The following is a 22,345-nucleotide window of genomic DNA, read 5'->3' as shown; positions in this document are numbered from 1 at the left end:
TGCTGTGTTGTCCCCATTGTGCAGGTGGAAACACGAGCTCAGGGAGAGCCTCCAGGAGAGGTAGGACAGGTGCCCAGCCACGAATTCCATAGACGCGTTTAGCCAGGTACTGCTGCTCAAGACAAGGGTTCTGAAGGAAGCGGGTCACCGGGAGGGGGCACCCGATCCTAGAGGCAGGAACCTTATGGGGGAAAGGGGGGGTTAGAAGCCTAACTCCCGCGGCGCGACCCAAACCAGCCTCATCTTTTTCGAGTCTCAGTTTCCCTTCCTCAACAGTGAGCGCAGCCACCGCCAACACACGTTCCTGCCGACCCACTCAACAACCCTGGTTTCCAAGTTCGCGCGCCACCGCGGCCCGCGCTGTGTACCCTCGCTCTGGTAGCCTGCCCTTTCTGGATGACCGGCCGCAGATTCCCAAGCGCTCGTTCAGCTACACACGCAGCGCTCGCAAGCCTCGGCGCCCCTCCCCTCCCCCATCTCGGGCCGGCGGCGGGGGCGGCGCGCCGGGCCCCGAGCGGCCCCCGCGGTCCCCCCGCAGCCCAGGGCCCCCGGCCGGATCCGCGCCTGGTTTTGGGCGCAGCCGCGCGGCCCCCTCCCCCGCGCGCGTCTCCCCGCCCCCCTCCCCCTCCCCGGCGCTCTCGGGGAGCCGGGGCCGCGCGGCTCCTCCTCCCGCAGCCGCATCTGGGGCGCCGCGCCGGCCGGAGGAGAGGCATGGGGCGCCCGCGGGCCGGGGCCGGGGCCGGGGCCTAGGCGAGCTACGCTAGAGAGAGCGAGCGGAGCGGAGCGGAGCGGGCGCAGCGCAGAGGCCGAGCGGACCGAGGCGGCCGAGCGACGGGCGCAGGTGAGCGCGCGGGGGTGGCACGCGTCAAGACCATCCTCCGAGGCTAGACCCCGGGCAGCCCCGGGAACAGACGCACAGCGGTGGTGTCTCCTGGATCCTCCAACGGGCCAGGGCGCCGGGGCCTGGAGCACGATGCGGGCCGGTCCCTCCGATGCTGGGGTGCAGGAACCGCTCCCGGCCCTTCATTCCGCAGGCGACTGGCCGCTGCAGCCCCCTCCCGGCCGCGTGTCGGGGCGGTACGGGCTCCCTTGCCTTCAGCCTGCCGCACGCTCGTGTCCCTTTCCCGGGCTCTCCTCGGGACCCGGCATCCGGGGAGGGGGTGAGCGACCCCGCGCCGCATCGCCCTCGCGCGCTCGCGTGTCCGGGAGGGGCCCGGCGACCCTGGCACCTGGGCTGGGGGGGTGCTCACATGGCCACCAGAGGCCCCCACGTGCGGCGCCCCGCGGGAAAGGGGGTTCGCGTGCAGAGCGGGTGGAGGGTAGACCAGGTGGCTGCAGAGGCCAGCTGGGTCCAGATGTGCTGGGCCTGCTGGGAGGGGACTTGTGCTACCTGGGCAAGTGATGGTCCCCGGGCCTCTTTGGGTAGAACCTGCCTTGTCGGATTCCCTATCCAGCCTTCATCCATCTCCTTTCTCGCGTTCTTCCACACTGCCCGTGTGGGGCTGTCACAGACTGTTGATGTTGTGTGTGTGTGTGTGTGGGGGGGGAATGGAATGGGGGAAGGGTAGGTGGGTGGGTGAAGGCCAGTTGTGGCGGAGGTACCCTGAGGATGGGGAACCCCACGCTTGGAGAGCTGCGCTGATGTGGGGGGTGTCCCAGCACCTCCACCTGCTTGAAAGTAGGAATGACAGAGGGGGAGGGGGCTGCAGTCCTTAGCCCTAAGGAGGCTGGACTGCCCCGCCTCTACTCCTGGCACCTCCAGTGAAGTGGGGGAGGGTCCGGGTCCTTCTGCCTCTGTGGTTTCACTTGGAGGAGGGCACTGTTTCCTGCAAGGCTAGAGGTGATGGCAAAGGCTGAACAGGACCATTTCAGAATTCCTGTTGGAGGGGTCTGTAGAATTTTGTCCCTCAGGTGGCTACCTCTCTCTCCCCTACTCCTCTGGTATAGAGAACTGTGGGCTGCCTGGGCCAAGGGTGGCCCAAGGGGCCAGAGCCAGACTATTAAAGACAGCGGGACTGGGTGGGGCCGCAGAGCTGTTTCCGGGCTGATGGCTGAGGCTTCAGTGTTAGGAACCGCTGTTGGGGGCCACCCTCCCCCTCAGCTGGGCTTCAGCGGCTGCTCAACAAGCTCCAAGTATGTTCCCAGTAGCTTCCGAGGATGCTGTCAGTGCACGTGGGCCAGGCGTGTGTGCCTGTGTCTATTGGGGTAGGGGTGGGATAGAGTGCGGGCATTCTCCTGGGGCTGGGGAATGCCCGGTGTGCCTGTAAGTGGTGTTCGTGAAGCCCTAGCCCATTTAGGCCAGGTGGAGCTGGGCTGGGTACTGGAGAGGTGGGCAGGGCCCAGACTCAAGAGAAAGTGACGGATAGACAGGGCCTGATGACTGAATTACAGAACCGGGAACCCAGGAAGCATCCTGCTGGTGTCAGACAGAGATGAGCTGCAGGTTTGAGGGCTGTGCCCCGGGCGCAAAGCTGCTTGGCAGCCGAGCTTGCTGTTTTTGAAGGAAGCCTGCGCAGCACTTTGGAGCTGAGGGTGGAACGTGTACTTGGAGCTTCCAGAGGACTCAGTGACGTATCTAGTGTATCGGGGCACCCACTGGCATCTTGTTAGGATTTTGTGGCTCACAGGCGTCTGGCTTCATAAATGCCAGAGTATCTACACACTGAGGGATAGTGTCCGGTGCACTTGCTGTGTGCAGAGAGCAGGTGGTCCCTCCCCTCCCATACAGCTGTGATTGGTGGGGGTTCGCTTATTTGAAAAAGTCTTTAAAAATAGCCTTCTTGGACTCCAGTGCACTTCAGTATTTCCATTTAAACACTCAGAATGAATAAAATCTGAGTTCAGATTTTCTTTTTTGGGAAAGAGTATAGTTGGTACCTAATAAATGCCCGCAGCTCCCAGGATGAAGCCCAGCCTCCTTTCCCCAGCAGCTACCTCTTAGCTGTCTCTTATTCCCTCACCTCCTCTCTCACTTTGGCTCTGGCCTTTCTGGCCTGCTTTCAGATCCTGGACCGAGTTCAAGTTGCCTTTAGCCTCAGGGTCCTCGAGCATGCTGAGTTCTCTGCACGCACCCCCACACCCACTTCACCTTCTTAACTACGCTCATCAGCCTAGCTTCATCCTAAACATTACTTTTAGAAGAAAGCATCCTCAATGCCCAGGCCACTCTGTGTCTCAGTCAACGTCTCTGCAGCCCCAAGACCTCTGCTCTACTGCTCCTGTCTCAGTTCTGTGTTGCACACCATTGGTGTGATGGGTGTGGGAGGGGCAGCGTTGCACCTTCCTGCTAGCTTCCCCGTTTTTTATTTTTATGTCTTTGGTTTGAATGAGTGGGTGAGTATGAACTGGACCGTTCCAAGTGGAGGACTGGGCAATGGGCATGAAGGAGACTTGGCCAGGTCCAGTTGTCCACAAGACTGTTCCTATGGGTTCCTGCCTCCAGCTGGCTCTGTACACCCAGAGGCATTTGGCAGTCTTGTGGGAGTCATAGGTTTGTGGCCTCTAAAATCCCAGTGTGTCCGTGGGAGTCCAGAGGTTCTGGCAGAGGCTGAGGTCATGCTTGCGTAGACCCTGCATCTTTGGGCATCCCTGTGACCCTGTTGTCTGGCATCTGTTCCTGTATCAGGTGTTCACATCAATTGCCTCCCTAGTTACCCCTTGTTGCATCTATGGGTCCTCTGGCTTGTCCCTCTGGTTTATCATCTGCCATTCCTTCTTTGGGCCACTAGTGTTTCCTGCTCCACTCAGTGCCCAGTGCTGTGTTAGGCTGGGGGACATAGAGTTAAGCCAGAGGAGGTCCAGTATGTAAGCTGCCTCTCGTCCTGTCCCGGGGACCCATGCTGTCCAGTGCTGGAAATACCCTAGAGGACATGTGCGCGTCTGGGTTTGGAGGAGCAAGCCCCTGCCAACTGAATACCTCACTGGCATTTATAAAATCAGGAAGGCAGCCTGTGACCAGATAAGAGGTCACAGTGGTCCTGGGGGACACTGGTCATGAAGGTTGGCTGCTTCTGTGGGCACTACAGGGTGCGGAGTGGGGCTTGGTCACTCTAGTAAATTTCAAGTACTGTGTCTGAACAGGCCCAGGGCTTTGGTCCACAGAGTGATAGGCTTGGTGGTTTCTAGAGGTGAAGGGGTGAAGGTGAGGGCTTAGGTAGAGACCAGACTGTTAGGTGAACTCTGACGGGCATCTTTTGGGTAAGGCTGTACCCTAGCAGGGCTTCTTGTGGTGGAAGATGCCAAGTCAAATATACGCTCATTCCATTGGACTCTTGTGGCTGGCTGTGGAGCCACACTTGACTCCCTCTCTTTTGTATATGTGGTTCGTGGTGCTGGTGGTGGGGTTGTTGCTGATTCTCTTTGTCCACCTACTCAGCAGTCTCCTGGCAACAACCTCAGGCCAAGACTGAAGCCTTTAGGGTATGCTGAGCACTCTGCGGTTTGCAGATGCGTTTACTTTCCGCATTTTCTAGTTAGTAGGAGCGGAGAGGAAATACCTTCACTTGACTGATGAAGAAACTGAGGTGCAGGGGCTGCCCATGGTCACTCACAGTGTGGAGAGTAGGCCCACAGTCCAGGAACCCCAATCAGTGGGCCCTAGGGGGTGGCCATTGTGTCAAGGCCTCTCTTGAGTAGATTGCACATCACTTCCTGAGCTGAGGAGCAGCCTGGATCCTTCTGTGCTGGGTTTCGCAATGCCGCCTCCTCCCCACCGAGCTAGCTGTCTGACGTGGCCTTTTCAAAAACCCAAAATGAATGGAAGCACATTTTGTTTGGAGAATTTTGCTACACCCCTCACCAGGGCTGGTTGCAAAACCAGGCTTGGGGATTCCTGCTAATGTTGACAATGATAATAATAATAACAGCCGTTATCAGCAGCTGACAGTTAAAAAAAAAAAAAACAAAACAAAACAGCCATCCTCTTGACAGAACATCACTGACCACCTCCCAGAGCAAAGTATGGTTCTAAGCCCGCCATATAGTAAGTACTGAGTCCAGGCCCCCTGCATCTGCCTCAGTCTCCCACCCCCTAATCTTATTAGCCCCATTTTACAGGTGAGGAAACTGGACACGGAGAGCTTTAAGTGATCCAAGGCTGCAGAGATGGCAAAGCCTTGATACTGCCAGTGTTTGGATCTAAGTGAGTTTAGAGGTGTACCTTAGCCCGTCATCTGGGGATCCTGAAGTTCCCATTCATTCGCCAGCAAGAGGTGGAGGTGGAGTGTGAGGTGTATGGGTATCAACTGTAGGAGGCTCCTTCTTGGCTTTGGGGAATCCCATCATATACATTGGAGGTGGAAGCCCACCTGGTAGGCAAGCAGCCCCAAGGCATCCCTGGAATTTGAGGGCATTAGCAGCTAGGACTCTCAGTCTGACCATAGACTTGGTCTGAGCTCTGAATACTATGGTCACCATGACGTGGGGCTTACTGAAGGGGGCTGTGACTGACATGTCCTTAAAACTTCCAGAGGGTTGAGTAGGTTACATGATGAGAAGTGGCCACAACTACCAGCCACCGGGGAGAAGAAAGAAGCTATCAGCTATTTAGTTCGCAGGGCCTTTCTGTTAAGAAGCAGACTTCCTCTGAAAGAGGACAGCAGGCCCCTAGGGACAGGCCCAGAGACCCATCTCTAGGACTGGGCTTCACACATGGTCAGAGGGCCATTTGGTGCTCTAGTGGGGGGTCATCATGAGAAAGCCCAGGATGGGGTGAGAGTCTGTGGTGTTACAGGAGTGGAACAAGACCTACTGAGGCATAAATTGAATGCCTACTGTGTACCCAGCATTGCATGGGGTCCCAGACATGCCATTCTGATTGGGAGGCACTGGGACACCATGCACCCCAAAGTTCTGGTCTTGGGGCTTTGAGCACTTGGTCTATTGGATTTAGGCATTTGTCTTTGTGGAGAGACAGGCTGCTGGTAGGTCATAGAGCCTTTTTCTTGGCATCTGTATGGAGTGTGCTGTGTGCTTAAGGGACTGGGAGAACTTGTTGCTTTGTTGCTGTGTTTCCTGGCTCAGGACCTGGCACCTCTCTGGGCTCCGTGGTCTCCATCTCTTTGGGGGGGGGGAGGGCTGGGGTGTCATCTGAGTCTTTGTCAGCTCAACGCTCTGGCTCTACAGGGTGAACTAAGATGGACTTCTTTCCAGTAGGTACCAGGAGCCTGGTGTTATGTTCTCACCCTGACAGCTGCCTGGCTTCCCCGCCACCCTCTGTCCTCCAGCCCCTGCGGGGTGGGGGCTCTTACTCCCACCTCCCGCAGGCCAACTGGGTGCTGTGTTAGTGACGTGACCACGGACTGTGGAGCACAGCTTGGAAACGGGGATCAGGTTTGCTAAAAACGGGGGAAAGGTTCTTCCCACCACCCCAGCTGCCTGCCTGCCTCCCCCCGGCTGTCGCCAAGCCCAACATTCTTAGCTCTGCTGGATCCCCTGGGTGCTGGAGCTCATTGGAGGCTCTGAGTGCCAGGCCTTGCTGGTCCCCAGGCTCCAGTGCCCTCCTTTGCTCAATAGCATGTACTGTGTGGGGCTGGGCTCTGGGTTCTGCAGCTTTGTAATGGCCCCTTTGGAGGCTGACCGGCTGAACGCAACCTGCCTGGGAGAGCGATGACTTCCAGGCCCTCAGCCACCAGTGTTTTCTATGTGTGAAGTCCATGCTGAGGGAGCAGGGTGCGGCGCTCAATTCTGTTTTTGTCCAAGGAAACTGGGGCTCGGGGGGAGGGGCATTGAGTCAGTGGATGGTAGGGTAGGATTTGAACCCAGGTATGTATACCTGACAGTCCAGGCTGGAGAGGCCACCTGGCGACTGAGCTCCTGGTCTTCTTTGGTCTTTGTTTCCTCTCTGTGTTTTGGGAGATGAGAGTGGTGTGGCCCGGCCTCACCCATCTCCAGGCCCCACGTGGTGCTGCTGTGGTCACAAGTACGGAGGTGTGAGCATCTCACATCTTGCCTTCTCCGGGACTTGTCACTTCTGGGCTGTGAGGGATTCCTAGAGGACCGGGCACTTGTGAGACCTCCCAGGGACTGTGGAAATGGCAGAAGCAGCCCGCTCTGGGTGGCCCTGGGGGGCGGTCCTACTCAGGCTTGGGTCAAGCCTATTTCTGCCTGTGTGTGGATGTCAACAGACCTTCCAGGCACTCGGAGAGAGTTCGGCGTGATGGGGAGGTGCACAGGGAGGTAAATGATGATCTGATGGGCTCTTGGCTGCTCCTGTTGGATGTCACATGTTCAGTGTGCTTGTGCGTGTATGTGTGGTATGTATATAGGCTGTTTGTGTGTAGTATGTGGTATCTTGGAGGTATGTGTGACATGTATGGTAGTATGTGTGTGTATCTGTAGCATATGTGTGATATGAGGGGAGACGTGTTTGGCATGTATGTATGGTGCGTGTGTGAAGAGTGGAGAAGTATATGTAGTATGTATGTATAGTGTGTTTGTATGGGGGGAGTGTATATGGTGTGTGTGAAGGCATCTGCATGGTACATGTGGGCCATATGTGTATCTGTGACATATGTGGACAGGGTGTGCCAGAATATAGGGGATCTATATGTGTTGGGTGTGCATGAGAGACTGGCCCCACTCTGGCCAGGCTTTTTGTGTATTGCTGGATCCTTTCGATACGGAGACAGGGAAATTATAGGCACTGGCATCCCTTGGGGCTTACCTACTCCACTCCTTTTCTTATTCCCAAGTATTCATTCAGTAAACACATGTCAAGTGCCTGCTCTCTGCCCTGAGCAGATGCTGGGCATACACAGTGAACAAGTGGCTTGTCCCTGCCCTGTGGAGCCATGATCCTCTTGGGAGGCCTGCAGTCGTTACATAACCTGGATGAATGTAAACTCAAGGCAGTGACAGGAGCTGCTACCACGCTGAATACCATAGCTAGTGTTGGGCATCTGGGTGGGCTGTCCCTCCCAGGAAGTGGAAAGCTGGGAAGGTTGGTACAGAGCCTTTAGGTGGGGTAGCATGGAATGCCGAGGATGTGGTCTGGAGAGCCCGAGGAGGAAGTTGGTGTGAGTTTGTCAGCTGGGCTTCACGGTCCTATTGACTGCCAGGAAGACTGTGGACATGGAAAGAAAATGAGGTCCAGAGACGTAAAACCGCCTAGGTAGGACTGGAAACTTGACGGGATGTGGACTGGTATAGTCTCCCATGGCTGCCTCTGGCATTCAGAGCCCTTGTCCACCGCCGAGTCTGCTCTCAGACACTTGATTGACTCTCCTAAGGTGACCTGAGGTGTGGCAGCATCCTCTCCAGCCTTGTCTGTGTGGATGCTTCTCCATGAAAGAAACTTGGGAGCCATAGATGTCTCCAGAGCAGGGCAGGCCCACAGTGCTCTCCTGGCCAGCGACTGCCATGTTTCCCGGCACTGGCATGGAATGTTGGCTATCTGCCCACCTGCCAGTGCCAAGACCAAAACTGGCCAACCTCTACTGACCCGGTCTGCACTTCCCTCTGCTGACGCCAGTTAGGGCAGGGGCACAAGCAGTGGGCAGCCTGGGAGCTGTCACCATGACCCACTGTGGCCCAAAATTTCCAGGAAGCATTTGTAAGGCTGGGTTTGATGGATGGCGAGGCCATTCCCAGAGGTGGCCAGAGAGGCAGCCTTCTCTTTGAGTCCCTCCTGGTGGGCCTAGGGTTCAACAACGAAGAGGAACTAGGGCTCCTCCTGCAGCCCACGGCAGCCAAATGCTCCCCAGACTTTCTTCAGGTCTATTCCCATGTCTCACACTCAGGCAATTTTGTCTGATTTAGGACCACACCCAGCCCCCACACGACATGTTCTGTCACCTGTCTCTTGCAACCACCCTGCTCCTCCTGCATCTCTCCATGAGGACTAGGGTATTTTATAATATTCTGTGACGCCTGCCTCCCAGCCTCTGCCTTTACTGTCCCTGTCGCCCGGGAGGCCCTACACCCGTTATCTGAGGCTCAGCTCAGGCCTGCTTTTCCAGGAAACCTACATTGTCTGTCCTCATGGGTCCCTGCACCCCACAGCAGGTTAGACTGTAGGGATCTTTGAGCATGCAGGGCCCTTGCAATCGGATGGCCAGTCTAAGCACCAGCAGGCACACAGAAGTGGTACCCGGGCACCGTGGAGCCTAGCAGTGTGCGCAGGTGCAGCTGCAGGAGAGAAGTGGGACGGTGGCACCTTAGTGGATATATTGTGAGGTTGGCGCCACACAGCTGTCCATGCCAGTGTGTCCCTTTGTAGCCTTGGGAACAGTACCCTTTCTGGAGGTCAGCCCCTCTACCAGCCTAGCACCATAGTTCTTGAGGCTAGTGGGCTGGTCTCTGTCAAGCTGGCCTAGAGGTCAGAGCTGTCTTTCCAACCTGGGAAAAGCCAGAGTCTGAAGGTGTGTTTCCAGAAGCAAAATATGTTTCTTCTTCCCTTTCTCCTTTTCTGTCTTGATTCCTTGAGTTAGTGTCTTGCTATGAAGCCCAGACTGGCCTTGAAGTTGCTACATGACCCAGGCTGGCCTGGAACCCAAGGTCTTCCTGCCTCAGCCTCCTGGGTCTGGGATTACAGGCTTGTGCTCCCATACCTGGCTTCATCTCTTGTTCTTGTCCTGTAAGCCTGGCATGTGGCCTGTCTGTTCCTGAAGCTGGTGTGTGCTCTCTGATGCAAACACCTGCTTGTGCCAAGGATTATTTTAGGCCTGGCAGGCATTCATCTTCAGCCCCAAAGGTTGACATGACAGTTAGGACCATTTGAAGCTGGATACAGGGTACTTATAGTTTGGTTCTGGGCAAGAGTGGTCTCTGAGGGTCAGATCTGCCTGTGTGCCTGTCCACCATCATGAAGAGCAACCCAGGGCCAATGAGGTGGGCAACAGTACTCCTTTGGTGGAGCAGGGGTCCTGGAAGTAGGACCTGTCCCATTCTGGGCCCAGGACTCAGTGCCCCCTTGGGAAGATGGATTCATTCATTCTTCATTCATTCATTTTTATGTATTTTCTCTGTCTCTCTCCTTCCCTCCCTCCCGCCCGCCCGCTCCCTTCCCTCTCCCTTTCTCCTTCCTGCCTACCAGCAGTCTCACTTCCTCGTTAGCTTTCTCTTCCTGAGGAGAGGGCTCTGAAGCTGGTGGTTGAAAGCCATGTTACACACGTGTTCTGTCCAGGACACTTCCAGGAGCCACCTGAGGAACTTAGTGGAGACCCACCATGGCCAGGTCAGGAAGTGGCCTGGCACCTGGACCAGAGCATGGCATTGTTTGCCTCTTGACTGACTGGGCAGGGAGAACAGTGTCCCCTCAGGAGGAGAAACAAGGCAAAGAGAAAAGGTGGCATTCCTGAGGCCACCTAGCTGCTGCTGGTGGAGCCGGATTTAGGTCTGAGCCCATCCAGCCTCAGAACACTGCCCTTCCTAGGCTGAGAGTGGGTCGGGACATGGAGTCTGGCCAGGGAGACCATGGCTTCTTCTGTGGGGTGTCCACAGCAGGCCTTTTTGTCCAGCTGTTCTCATGAATAGGAGCTTTTGTATGTTTGTTTTCTGGTTTTGTTTTAAGTAGAAAAGGCAAAAAGGAATGGAAAGGGGGTGTCATCCAAGAAGCCTGGGAAACCATAGCCCGGGACTCCTGGAGGAAGCCACCAGAGCTTGCCCACCCTGAGGAAGTGAGGTGATGATGAGGATTTGTGGGCTCGAGTCTATCTCATCTCACCAGCTGCTTGACCTTGATCAGGTTACAGGAACAACTCTTAGAAAATAAGGTCCTCCGCATGTACCCCAAAGCCTTGAAGGCTTGATTCGTGAGTGAAGTGGGGTCCTGAATGCTGAGGTGCTGAGAACAGAACCTGCTAACAGGTGCTTAAGAGAGGGCTGACGTGCTCCTGTGTCCCTCCCCAGCCCCTGCTTGCAGAAGGCCTGGGCTGCCCCGAGAAAGAGAAAGAGAACCAAGAAGTGAGCAGTGCAGGTTACTAGCAGAGAGAGACAGATGGTGAGAACGAGCGCTGGTCAAGATGGGCCCGGGTCGCAGGATTCCTGACTGGAGCCAGTACTCTGTACAGGGTATGATGTAGTGTGGGGCTCTGTAAGAGCTTCAAGAAGGAAAAGAATAAATTCTTGGAACCATCAGGGTCCCTACTAAGCCTAGGAACCAGAGTGGTTGTGCCTCCCCACCTCCAGGCCTCTCTGGGACCCTGCTGGAGTCCTTCCCTCCCTGAAATCCTCCTTTTTTGGACTGGCCTGGTTTGTGGATGGCCCATATTCCAGGGAGCAGGTTTGGGCAGGAGGGCAGACGGTGGGCCTTCGCTTGGAGGGTATCTTCCAGGCCAGAGCTGTAAGTGATGGGGAGGTGGTCCCACTCTCCCAGCGCCCAGGCCTACCATGAGCCCCGTACTTTCTCTGGGCAGCCCACATTGGGGAGCAGATATATTCAGGCCACTTTTTCTGTTCTGTACAGCATCTGTGTCGACTGCACTCGACAGGGTGGGGGAGGCAGGGCTGGGAGCAGCCACACCTGGTACAGTGTCCCAGCCTTCCTGAGCTCTTAGCCAGGCTGCTGGAGGGGACACTGCTGGTGGCCGGTGTAACATGGTGATAGTTCCTCTGCCGATGGTGGGTGATCCTTTCCCCCGTCCCCTAAGGCTTCATCTCTCCGACCCTTCGTATCTAGGTCACAAAGATAATAATCCAACTATTTGCTCCCTGCCTGCTCTCCACCTCTGAGCTTCCCGGTCCTGTGTTCCATCTCAGAAAGCAAACACGCTCCCCTTCGTGCGGCCTCATGGCCACTGTGGACCCAATGCTAGATACACGAAGGTAAAGGCCTCTGAGCTGGTGAAATCTTAGTCCAGGAGAAGGCCGTCGCTCTCAGACTTCTAGCCCGGGGACACCTGTTAAATAGGGGGAAGTCCTACAAGGGATACTAGGATGTGGTGGTGCCCAGGGTCCTTTTTTTGAGGAGTGGTCCTTGCTGAGACAGGGGAATTAAGCTGGAGTGAGTCAACACCTGGAGATGCAGCCTTTCTGACTGGAAGGACCGCAGGTGTGAAGACCCGCGGTGGAGGGAGGGCTGAGCTGCTTGTCGGTGTGGCGAACCGGAAGACAGGCAGTGACTAGATCTTCTCAGATGCCAGGCTGAGGGGCTAAGTCACCTCACCTGGCCATGAGGAGCTGTGGGTGAGTTTTCAGCACGGTTATGGCCAGGTCAGGTGCAAGCGACTGGTCACTGCTTCCACCCGCTGCTCTCTGGGCTTCCCAGGCTCCCACAGCAGATGCCCTGGTCCAGGCTGTCCAGCTGGGAATCAGAAATAGCATGCACATGGCCGGTGAAGCGCTCCCCCTCCTCAGTGCCTTTCAGCTGTGCCTTCCGAGTCAAGGACGGCTCAGTGCTTGCAAGCTGGGTGACCTTCTCTCCCTCCCGTTTATTAATACACCACCCACTGGGGCTTAGGCAGAGTGAGGAGAGTGTGAGCTGGAGGATGGAGGACAGCAGGTTCTGGTCCCTGACAAGGGAAGTGCCGAGACTCAAATACTACCTGTCTACTAAACGATGCCCAGGGCGGATGGAGATAGAGTACCCACTTGCCGTCCCCTCCTCTTGCCACCATTCATTGGTAGCAGCCTTCTAGACATCCCTACATCGGTCTGCTGGTGGGTGTATTCGTTCTTGAGTTAGCCTTCCTGTGGTAGGCCCCGTGGTGGACAGGAACCATGGACAATTAATGGCTGTTGGGAAACTCAAATTAGGCAGAGCTATGAGGCTCAAGTTGGGTGGCAGTGGGAGCTGAGAGTTCAGCCTAGGGTCACAGAGGCTTCCTGGAGGAGGTAACCCTTGAGCCGAGACCCAAAGGATGAAGTTGCCCACATGGGATCACGATGGCCACCCCTACAGAGGGGGCTCCATATGTACACATAGAAATGGGGGAGGCCCTGGTCTTGGGAGTAGGGGAAGATGGCGAGACCGAGTGAGTTTTGGGCGGTGTCCGACAGTGGTGTGCAGCCTTGAGGACAATTGCCAGGGTTTGGGGTTTACATGAGGCCTGCTGCCCAGATGCAAATCCAGATGTGCCACTTACCACCTGACTTCAAGTTACCTCAGCTCCGTGCCTCAGCTTCTCTGAGTGAGAGGCTCAGTGGCAGTCCCTGCTCAGGAGACCATTGTGAAGGTGGAAGGGCTTGGGGTGGCTCTTGGCTCGTGGCAGGCGCTCACGTGTGGTGTCGTGGATGATGTTGGCATTCTTTGTGGGTGAAGTGCAGATGTGCAAATGATTTTACATGTCATGTCTGCCCAGTCTCTCTGTAGCTGCCTTTGCCCCCACATGAATGCTGTTTTTCAGTCCGAGATTCACTGGCATTTGTGAGTTGAGGCAGAGGCTGTGCGTTGTTTGCACTCACCTTGAGTGTCCTGTCCAGTGTGATGTGACCACCACACCCACTGGTTAAAGAGCCCTGGTCCTCTAAGCAACGAGGATTCTGTTCTAGACCTTGCAAGGGGAATGCTCCTTTTGTCCAGCCTCCTTTCCTGCTCTGTTAGGATAGTGGGTACCACACTGAGTGGATGTCTCTGCCTCACATCCGCTACTGCTGACAGGCTCTTGGATTACTTCCAGGTGTTGACTGTGAACAGTGTTCTGTGAATTTCCTCTGCATGCATTGAGTGTGCAGCCAGGACTGGGTTTCCCCATCACAGACTAACAGGCCAGCTTTGTTAGGTACCCCCATCACAGATGAACACATCAGCTTTGGTAGGTACAACCATCACAGATGAACACATCAGCTTTGGTAGGTACCCCCATCACAGATGAACACACCAGCCGTTTGGTGTGTACCCCCATCACAGACGAACATGCCAGCTTGGTGGGTACAGCCACACAGTCCTTCCAAGCACCTGTACTGATATATTTCCTCCTGCAAAGTGACTTCTGCTTCCTTCATGCCCTCACCAACACTACTGTAGGTCTTTTCCCATCAGATACCGACACACTCCTGTGTGGCTAGACCACCTCATGCCAGGTCCCAAGTGATGGTCACAGTCAGTTGTTCCCATGTTAAAACAACAACAACAGAAAAGAAAACAAATAAGTAAAGGGTTTTTTTGTTTGTTTTTGTTATTGTTGTTTAGATAGGGTATTTCCATATAGCCCTGGCTGGCCCTCTCTATGTAGACCAGGGTAGCCTCAAGCTCCCAGAGATCCACCTGCCTCAGCCTCCCGAGTGCTGGGATTAAAGGCATGCGCCACCACACCTGGCTAATAAGTAAAGTTTTGATAAGTTAATTAATGCATTTATTGATAAAAGAATAAAAAGTGAAAAAGAAACTCATAAAATAAACCTTAAAAAAAAATAAAGCAATGACAGTAAAGACACCCTGCAGTAGGTGAGTGGAAAACAAGCTGTGGAATATCTACATAATGGACTATTATTTGCTAGAAAACAAAGGTAAGTTACCAAGTTACCAAACTGGAAAAAGAAAAAAAATCATGACAGGGAGAGACGTGTAACGTAATTGCTAAATGAAAGAAACGGATCTGAAGAGACTGTAACTTGTGACCACACTGTCCATCTGTAGTTTTCTGGAAAAGACAGATATTTAGAGACAAGGCAAGATTAGTGGTTGTGGTTACTCGGGATGGAGAAATGGGAGGGAGATTGAGGGAATTTCTAGGCTGGAGGGAGTGAAACTATTCAGAATGATGCTGCGGTGGAGGGGTCCATGCCACTCCACACTTGTCCAAACCTAGAGGGCGTGGCCAGTTCCAAGGACTGTGAACTTGGGCAGTCAGCTGTAACTGCTACTGCGCTGGTCCAGGGAGTGAGTTCTGAATGGGGGTGACTGTCAGGCTAGGGTATGAAACCTATGCTTTCTGCCCAGCAGTTCTGTAAACTTAAATTTTGTAAAATACTGTTTATTTATTTAGGTCTTTTTGAGACCGTGTTTCTCTGTATAGCCCTGGCTCTCCTGGGATTCACTCTGTAGACCAGGCTGGCTTCAAACTCACAGAGATCCCCTTCCTTTGCCTCCCTAGTGCTGAGATTAAAGGTACTACCACTGCCTCATTTTAAACACTGTTTATTTAAAGATAGATAAAATGTCAGAAATAGTAAAAAGGAAAAAGACAAAACTGAAAATCAGTACAAGTGTCTGCTGTGACTCAGGGTTCCTGTGGGCTCATCCCTGTGGAGATTTTTTTATCGCGTGTGTCTTTGCATGTGTGTGCATGCTGCAGCGAGCATGTGGAGGTCAGAGGACAACTTGGAGAAGTGGGTTCTCTCCTTCCACTTTGTGGATCCTGGGAGTCGAACCCATGCTGTCAGGCTTGGCGGCAAGCACCTTTCCTTGTTGAGCCATCTTGCCTGCCCGAGATTTTTCTTTTCTGTGGTGGAGGTGACTCTCTAGGAATACCGGTCTCACTTCTGTTTCCTCCTGCTGTGCTTGGTCTTCGTGGAAACACATCGCTCTTACTAAGCACGGCTTTTAGTGGCTCCACTCTTTCCTGGGGGAGGCGGTTTAATCCCGGTGATGGAGTAGGAGCTGTTGTGTGTTTGGGAACAAACCTGGAGATTGATAAGGCTACAGAGCCATGGGCTCGGGGCTCTGGGCATCACATCTGGGCAGACTTGATTGAGAATGGCATCGCCCTGCCGCGTGCGTGTCAGCATCCCGGTTTAGTTATCTCCAAACGGTGGCGAGAGGCTCTGCTGCATTCTGGAAATAAATGATTATGGATGTGTGAACAGATGAGTCTTCACATTTCAAGGCAATTTTAGAACCTTTAAGTTAAAAGAGCCTGCGAAGGTATGCAGTTTAATCTTTATTCCTAGTGTAACCTTGATTTATCCCTCTTTAAAAAAGCTTAGATTTGGGTATAATTGACGTATACATATTTAGAGATACAGAAAAGAAAGCTTAGATTGAGGTGTAACTGACGTATCATAGACCATACGTATTTAGAGATACAGAACTGAAAATACCAGCCACCACCCGAAGCTTCTTTGTCTCCCTGTGCAATCTTCCCCTTGCCCTCCTCCCACCCTTCTCCCGCCTGCCCCTCCCATCCCCCAAGCAAGGATCTGTTTGTATTTTCTAGAATTCTGTATATGTGGAATGACACCCTATTGTGCTCTTCTTGACAGTCATCCTTCACTTGGGATCATGGTTGGAGATTAATTCATGTGGTGGCATCTGCTATTAGTCCTTGCTTTTCTATAGCTCAGTAGTATTCCATTGTGAGATTATTAGAAACAAAACTTCTTATGGACAATTATAGCCACGTCTTCCTATGAATCTGTTTCATACCTAGAAATATTTCTGTTCTTAGGTAAATGCCTAGAAAAGTGGCTAGACAATGTGGCAGGTGTGTGCTTAGCAATTACCTAACTTTCCCAAAGTCATGCCGCCATTTTAGTTTCCCACCATCCGTGTGGGTAGGTCCCAGTTCCTCCTCACCCTCCTCAGCACTGGCTGAGGCTGACGAGGTCCTCACCATAGCCTCACCAGCGGCATGGGCCACCTTTTCATCCACCGTGTCCTCTCAGTTTGAATCTTTTCTCTCCTTCACTGCTTTTCTTATGGAGGTCTGAGGGATCTTTTAGTATTCTGGACGCAAGTCCTATAAATGATACATGAACACAGTATTTTCCCCATCTGTGGCTTATCTGATCGTTTCTTTAAGAGCATCTTAAAGGAGAGGGTTTTAATTTTGTTTGTTTGTTAGTTTTTGTTGTTTGAGACAGGGTTTCTCTGTGTAGCTTTGGATGTCCTGGAATTCGCTCTGTAGACCAGGCTGGACTCGATCTCACAGAGATCTGCTGCCTCTGCTTCCTGGTTGCTGGGATTAAAGACATATGCCACCACTGCTGAAGGTTTTAATTTTGATGAAGCCCAATTTGTGAATTCATTTTCTGACTAATTGTATTTGATGTTGTTATGTCTAAGAATCCTTTGCCTAACCCAAGATTATCATGGTTTTCTCTACAGTTTTTTTAAGTTTTAGAGTTTTTATTCATTTTTAAATTAATTTCATTTAAGCATATGGGTATTTTGTCTGCATGTATGCCTATGCACCGCATGCATGTTTGGTATCCAGAGGCCAGAAGAGGGCATTAGATCCCCTGGGATTGAAGTTACAGATGGTGAACTGCCATGTGGGTGCTGGGAATAGAACTCAGGAACTGGAAGAGCAGGCAGTGCTCTTAATTCCTGAGCCAGTTTTAGATTTCATAACTATGGTCTTTATTTTAATTGTTCTGTGTACTGTGTAAATCTAGTTTCAGTTTCATGTGTTGCATAGAAATGTACCTTCAATCCAGTATTTGCAACGTTCTCCTGGGGATGCTGAGATGGCTCAAGCAATCTTGGCACTCACGTGGTGGAAGGATAGAACCAGCTCCCTTATGTTGTCCTCTGACCGTCACACGCGCACTCAGCACAGCATGCATGCATAAAATAAACAAATGTTTCTCCGCTGCACCCTTTGTGATCTTTCCTCAAAGATCAATTACCCAGGGGCTGGTGACTTAACTCAGGGGTGGAGGATTCTCTGCATGTACAAGGCTTTCGGTGAAATTCCCAGCAAACAAATACAAATGAAACAAAACGTGTTGGAGGCGGGGGGGGGGTTAAAAGTAAGTTATTTCCCCCTGGAGATGTTGATCAGCTGGCAGAGCGCTTGCCTAGCCTGCATGAAGCTCTGAGTTTGATCCCCAAGCACCACATAAACCAGGCGTGGTGGCGCAAGACTGATCCCAACATTTGGAAGGTAGAGGCAGGAGGATCAGAAGTTGAAGGTCACAGGCTCTAGAGACAGCCCAACAGTTGAGAAGCTTACTGTTCTTGCAGGGGACCCAAGTTCAGGTTGTGACACCCATGTTGCCTCGCAACCATCTGCAACTCCTGCTCCAGGGGGCCTGATGCCCTCTTGTAGCCTTCACAGGCAGACGCACACATGTGATCATATATAGGCATACACATGTACACAGTACACATATTTTTCTTATTTAAAAAAAATTCAGGGTCAGCCAGGTGGTGGTGGCACACGGCTTTAATCCCAGCACTCTGGAGGCAGAGGCAGGCGGCTCTCTGTGAGTTCAGGGCCAGCCTGGTCTACAAAGCGAGTTCCAGGACAGCCAGGCCTGTTATATAGAGAAACAAACAAACAAAAACATTCCAGGTCATCCTCAACTATGTAGTGAGCTTAAGGCCACACTGGGCTATATGGGATCCTGACTGAAACAAAAAAAAAACCCAGCTCTTCATGTGTATGTGAGCCTGTGTCTGGCCTCTTGTGTTCCATTGGTGTGTTGGTCTGTCTGTGTCAAGTGTTGTAGTTCTATTTGGACATCAGGCCCTCTGACTTTGCTGTGTTCTTTCTCTGTTGCTTCAACTCCTTTAGATCCTTAGCGTTTCCCTGTGAGTCTGAGAATTAATTTATCAGTTTCTATGAATATCTGCTGAGATTATGGTTGGGACCAGTTTGACTCTTTGGATCTATTTGAGGAGAATGAGCTTGTAGCAACTCAGAAAATTTTTTAAAGGTTTATTTTTGTTTTATGTGTATGAATGTTTTGCCTGCATATTATTCTCTGCACTGCTGTGTACCTGTTCTCAAGAGGCCAGAAGAGGGAGTTGAGTCCCCAGGAGCTGGAGTTGTGGACAGCTGTGGGCCGCTGTGTGGGTGCTGGGAACTGAACCCAAGTCCTCTATTGCTCTTACCTGCTGAGCCATCTGTCTATCCCAATACTGAATATTTTAACTCATGGGCAATATTTCTCACATTTTATTCAGATTTTATTTGGCTCATTTTGTTGGTGGGGAGGAGTCAGACCCAGGCTTTTGCTTTGTTTTTAACTTCATGTATCTGTTTTCCACTGTTCTGCTCTTTCTCTCCTTTAGTTGTGCTTGCTCCCACTTCTGTGTGACTCTAGGTGGCACTCAGGGTTTGTTTTTTTTTTTTTTAATTTGCTAGTTCATAGCCAGGATGGAAATAAAGCAAGTTTCGTGTTTCTGCTCTTGTGTCTGGCTGTGTTCACAAGCTCACTGTCTGCTGCAGCTTCTGTGCACGTGGGTCCGATTGCCTTTCCTAGTCTGCAAGCCTCTGTCTTCCAGTTCAGTGGCTTTAAACTCAGTTACTCGCTCGATTCACTGGAACTTCCAGTGTGTTCTGAGCAGGAGAAGGGAGGGTGGCCACCCTTGTCTTGCTGCCTGTCTTAAGGGAAGAATCCATTCTTCACCATCCACTGGGACAGTGGCTGAGTGTTGGCACATATGCTTTAAATTTTTTTCTGTTCCTGGGCTGGAGAGATGATTCAGTGGTTAAGAGCACTTACACTCTTGCAGAGGACCTGGGTTTGGTTCCCAGCACCCTGGTGACTCAGAGCCATCCATAACTCCAGTTCCTGGGGATCTTATTCTTCAAGAGTGCTTCTGGGACTAAGTACATACATGGTACACAGACATACATGCAAGAAGAACATACATATACATAAAATTTAAGATACAAATATTTCCCAGGAGAGTATTATCAGCATTCCAGCAAGTTTGAGGCCAGCCTGGTCTACAAAAGTGAGTTCCAGGCCAACCATGGCTCCATAGTGAGGTCTGTCTTAAAAAAAAGAAAGAAAGAAAGAAAGAAAGAAAGAAAGAAAGAAAGAAAGAAAAGAGAAAGAAAAGAAAAGCTGGGCAGTGGTGATGCACGCCTTTAATCCAAGAGCTTGGGAAGTAGAAGCAGGTGGATCTTTGAGTTTGAATTCAGTCTGGTCTACAGAGTGAGTGCCAGGATATCCATGGCTACAGAGAAACCTTGCCTCAAAAGACAACCCCCCTAAAAAAACCCAAGAAAACAAAAGATATCAAAACAGAAAAAAAACTAAGGCATTTGTATGTTGGTGCATTTGTTTTTATGAGATGGGAACTCATTCTGTACCCTGGCATGGCCTCAAACTCATATTGACCCTCCTGCTTCATCCTCAGAGTGTTGGGGTTACGGACAAGGGCCACCTCTCCTGCTGAATTCATCCTCAGAGTGCTGGGGTGACAGGGCCACCACCCTCCTGCTTCATCCTCAAAGTTCTGGGGTTACGGGCGAGGACCACCACCCTCCTACTTCATCCTCAGAGTACTGGGGTTATGGGCGAGGGCCACCATCCTCAGTTCTGTGGCTCTCTGTGTGGAGCCATCCTCTTCTGAGTTTGCTGTGATGTTTGTCAGGTTGGAGCTTGTTGAAGGCATGTTCTGTGTCTACTGAGACGGTCTTATGGTTTTTCTCTTGGTGTCAGATGCTACCTTGCGTCTCTTGATCCCTGAGCATGGAACCAACACTGCGTTCTTCACATGAACCCCATTTGATCACAATGCTATTCTTTTAGTAAAAGTTGAATTGCATTTACCAAAGCTTGGTTTGGAACTTTGGCATCGATGTTCATGGAGGATGTTGTTCTATTTTTATTTTTTATATTTGGAGATTTGAGGTCTGATCATTTATTTGTTACTCTTAAAGACTTATTTTCAACTGGGCTTGAAGTAGAAGCTCTCAGCGAGGACGGCCTACGTCTCCTGGCAATCTGTTCCGGTGTTTTTCTTCAGTTTCCTTCATTCTCTTGGCCAAGAGTTTAGCACATTCAGCAGCCTCCTCGTTTTTCTTGGTACGTTGTTTCTCAGAGCATCGTGTCCAAGAGTGCTGTGCAGGATACGTGGAGTAGGGAGGAACTGAGACATAGGTGTTTGGTCCTGGGCCTCTTACTGTCTTGAAGGGCTTTGTAAAACCATATTGACAGACGTCATCATCTTTGAGAGCCTGAAGAGCTGCTGAATTCTGGTAGTTCTTTGGAGCCCCAACCTTGGAGGCACAAAAGTATCTGTCAGTACAGGAATATTCTTCACTCCTTTTTTTGTTTTATTTTATTTTGTTTTGTTGTGTGTGTGTGTGTTTTACAATAACCAAGTTGAGCAGGGCGGTGGTGGCACACAATCCCAGCACTCGGGAGGCAGAGGCAGGTGGATCTCTGTAAGTTTGAGGCCAACCTGGTCTACAAGAGCTAGTTCCAGGGCAGGCTCCAAAGCTACAGAGAAACCTTGTCTCCAAAAACAAAAACAACTCCTTTCCCCCCAAAACCAGTAACCAAGTGGAGAACACTCTGATTGGCGTCCATATTGCATGGTGAGCAGGCTTGCACTTCCTCTCTCCAATTCCCCTGAATGTCCCTTACTCAGGGGCAGACTGACTCTGCTGTGGGTCAAGACTCCTTGTTTGTTGTTCCTGCCCCTGATGGGGAGCACATAACCCTTCCACTCTTTGCCCCAGGCCATGGTGCTGTGACCATGGGCTTCTCAGAGAAATTATGAGGTTTATCACCTACTTCGTTGAGTGTGTGACATCCAACATCCGGAAAGGAGATATTTAGCTTCATCTTGACACAGCCCATAGTTTAGGAGGCACCTCAGAAAACCGGGAAGATGTTGCTCTTAATTTCCATTGATTGTTTTGTTCCTTTCAGATTTGAGTTTTGGGGTACCATGCTATGAGGAAGAAGTGTTATCCTTCCCTGCACCTTTTTGGAAAATGCTTTCTTTATTTGTAGTTTATATGTGTGGGCGTTTTGCCTGTGTATGTGTCTGTGCACCACATGCATGCAGTGCCCACAGAACTCAGAAGAGGCGGTCCGACCCCCAGCGATGAGGTTATACACGGTTGTGAGTTCCATGTGGGTGCTGGGCACTGAATCTGGGTCCTCTCCGAGAGCAGTCATGGCTCTTGACTGAGCCTCTCTCCAGCCCCCTCTTTAATCTTTTACAAAAATCTACTATCTCTTTCAACAGTTGGGATTGAATGAGCTATGAGACCTCATTGTGGAGAACATTTTTCTTGAGTTTATTTATATACTGTTGTTTGTTTTTGAGGCAGGGTTTCACTGTGTTGCCCTGGCTGTCCTGGAACTCAGTCTGTAACCAGGCTGGTCTCAAACTCACAGAGATCTGCCTGTCTCTGCCTCCCAAGTATTGTGAGAAAAGGCATTCACTACCAGCACTCGGTGGATTCTCTGGTTTTTAAAAGTAAAATATTTGAATTGATCCCTATGATTGTACGTATGTATGAAGTGTAATGTGAAACCTCACTGTGTGTGGTTGTGCTGTATTCAGGTAGAGATAAACACCTCTTTCTCCTTACACACAGGCCCTTCCGTAGGAAAGCGTATTCTGCATCCTTGCTGGCCTTTGGAGCCACATATGACTGTGACTGTAGACACCAGAGCTCCAGGGCACCATGAAGCTAACTCTATGGTGCACTTCTCTAAAAGTACAGTTCCCTTAACAAATACGAGACCACTTAGTTTATCAGCTTACAGGACCTTTAGTTGACTGTACCTTTGAAGAAAGGTATTCTGCTTAGGCCAGGTGTGGTGA

The 22,345-nt window shown here is 51.7% G+C and overlaps 1 protein-coding gene across 1 annotated transcript in view; it reads left to right on the top strand.

Moving 5' to 3' along the window:
- The first annotated feature begins 721 nt into the window (after positions 1 to 721).
- The window catches only part of Dlgap4 (DLG associated protein 4), a 147,260-nt gene continuing 125,636 nt past the window's right edge, over positions 722 to 22,345 (top strand). The window contains exon 1 of the mRNA XM_050150807.1: positions 722 to 841. The gene's annotated coding sequence lies outside the window, so the exon portion shown is untranslated. The remainder of the gene's footprint in view (positions 842 to 22,345) is intronic.

The sequence above is a fragment of the Alexandromys fortis genome, unplaced genomic scaffold (assembly GCF_014885135.2).
Source record: "Alexandromys fortis isolate MF-2015 unplaced genomic scaffold, M_Fortis_MF-2015_v1.1 scaffold_27, whole genome shotgun sequence".
Lineage (NCBI taxonomy): Eukaryota > Metazoa > Chordata > Mammalia > Rodentia > Cricetidae > Alexandromys > Alexandromys fortis.
This window is presented reverse-complemented; position numbering and strand designations above follow the sequence as displayed.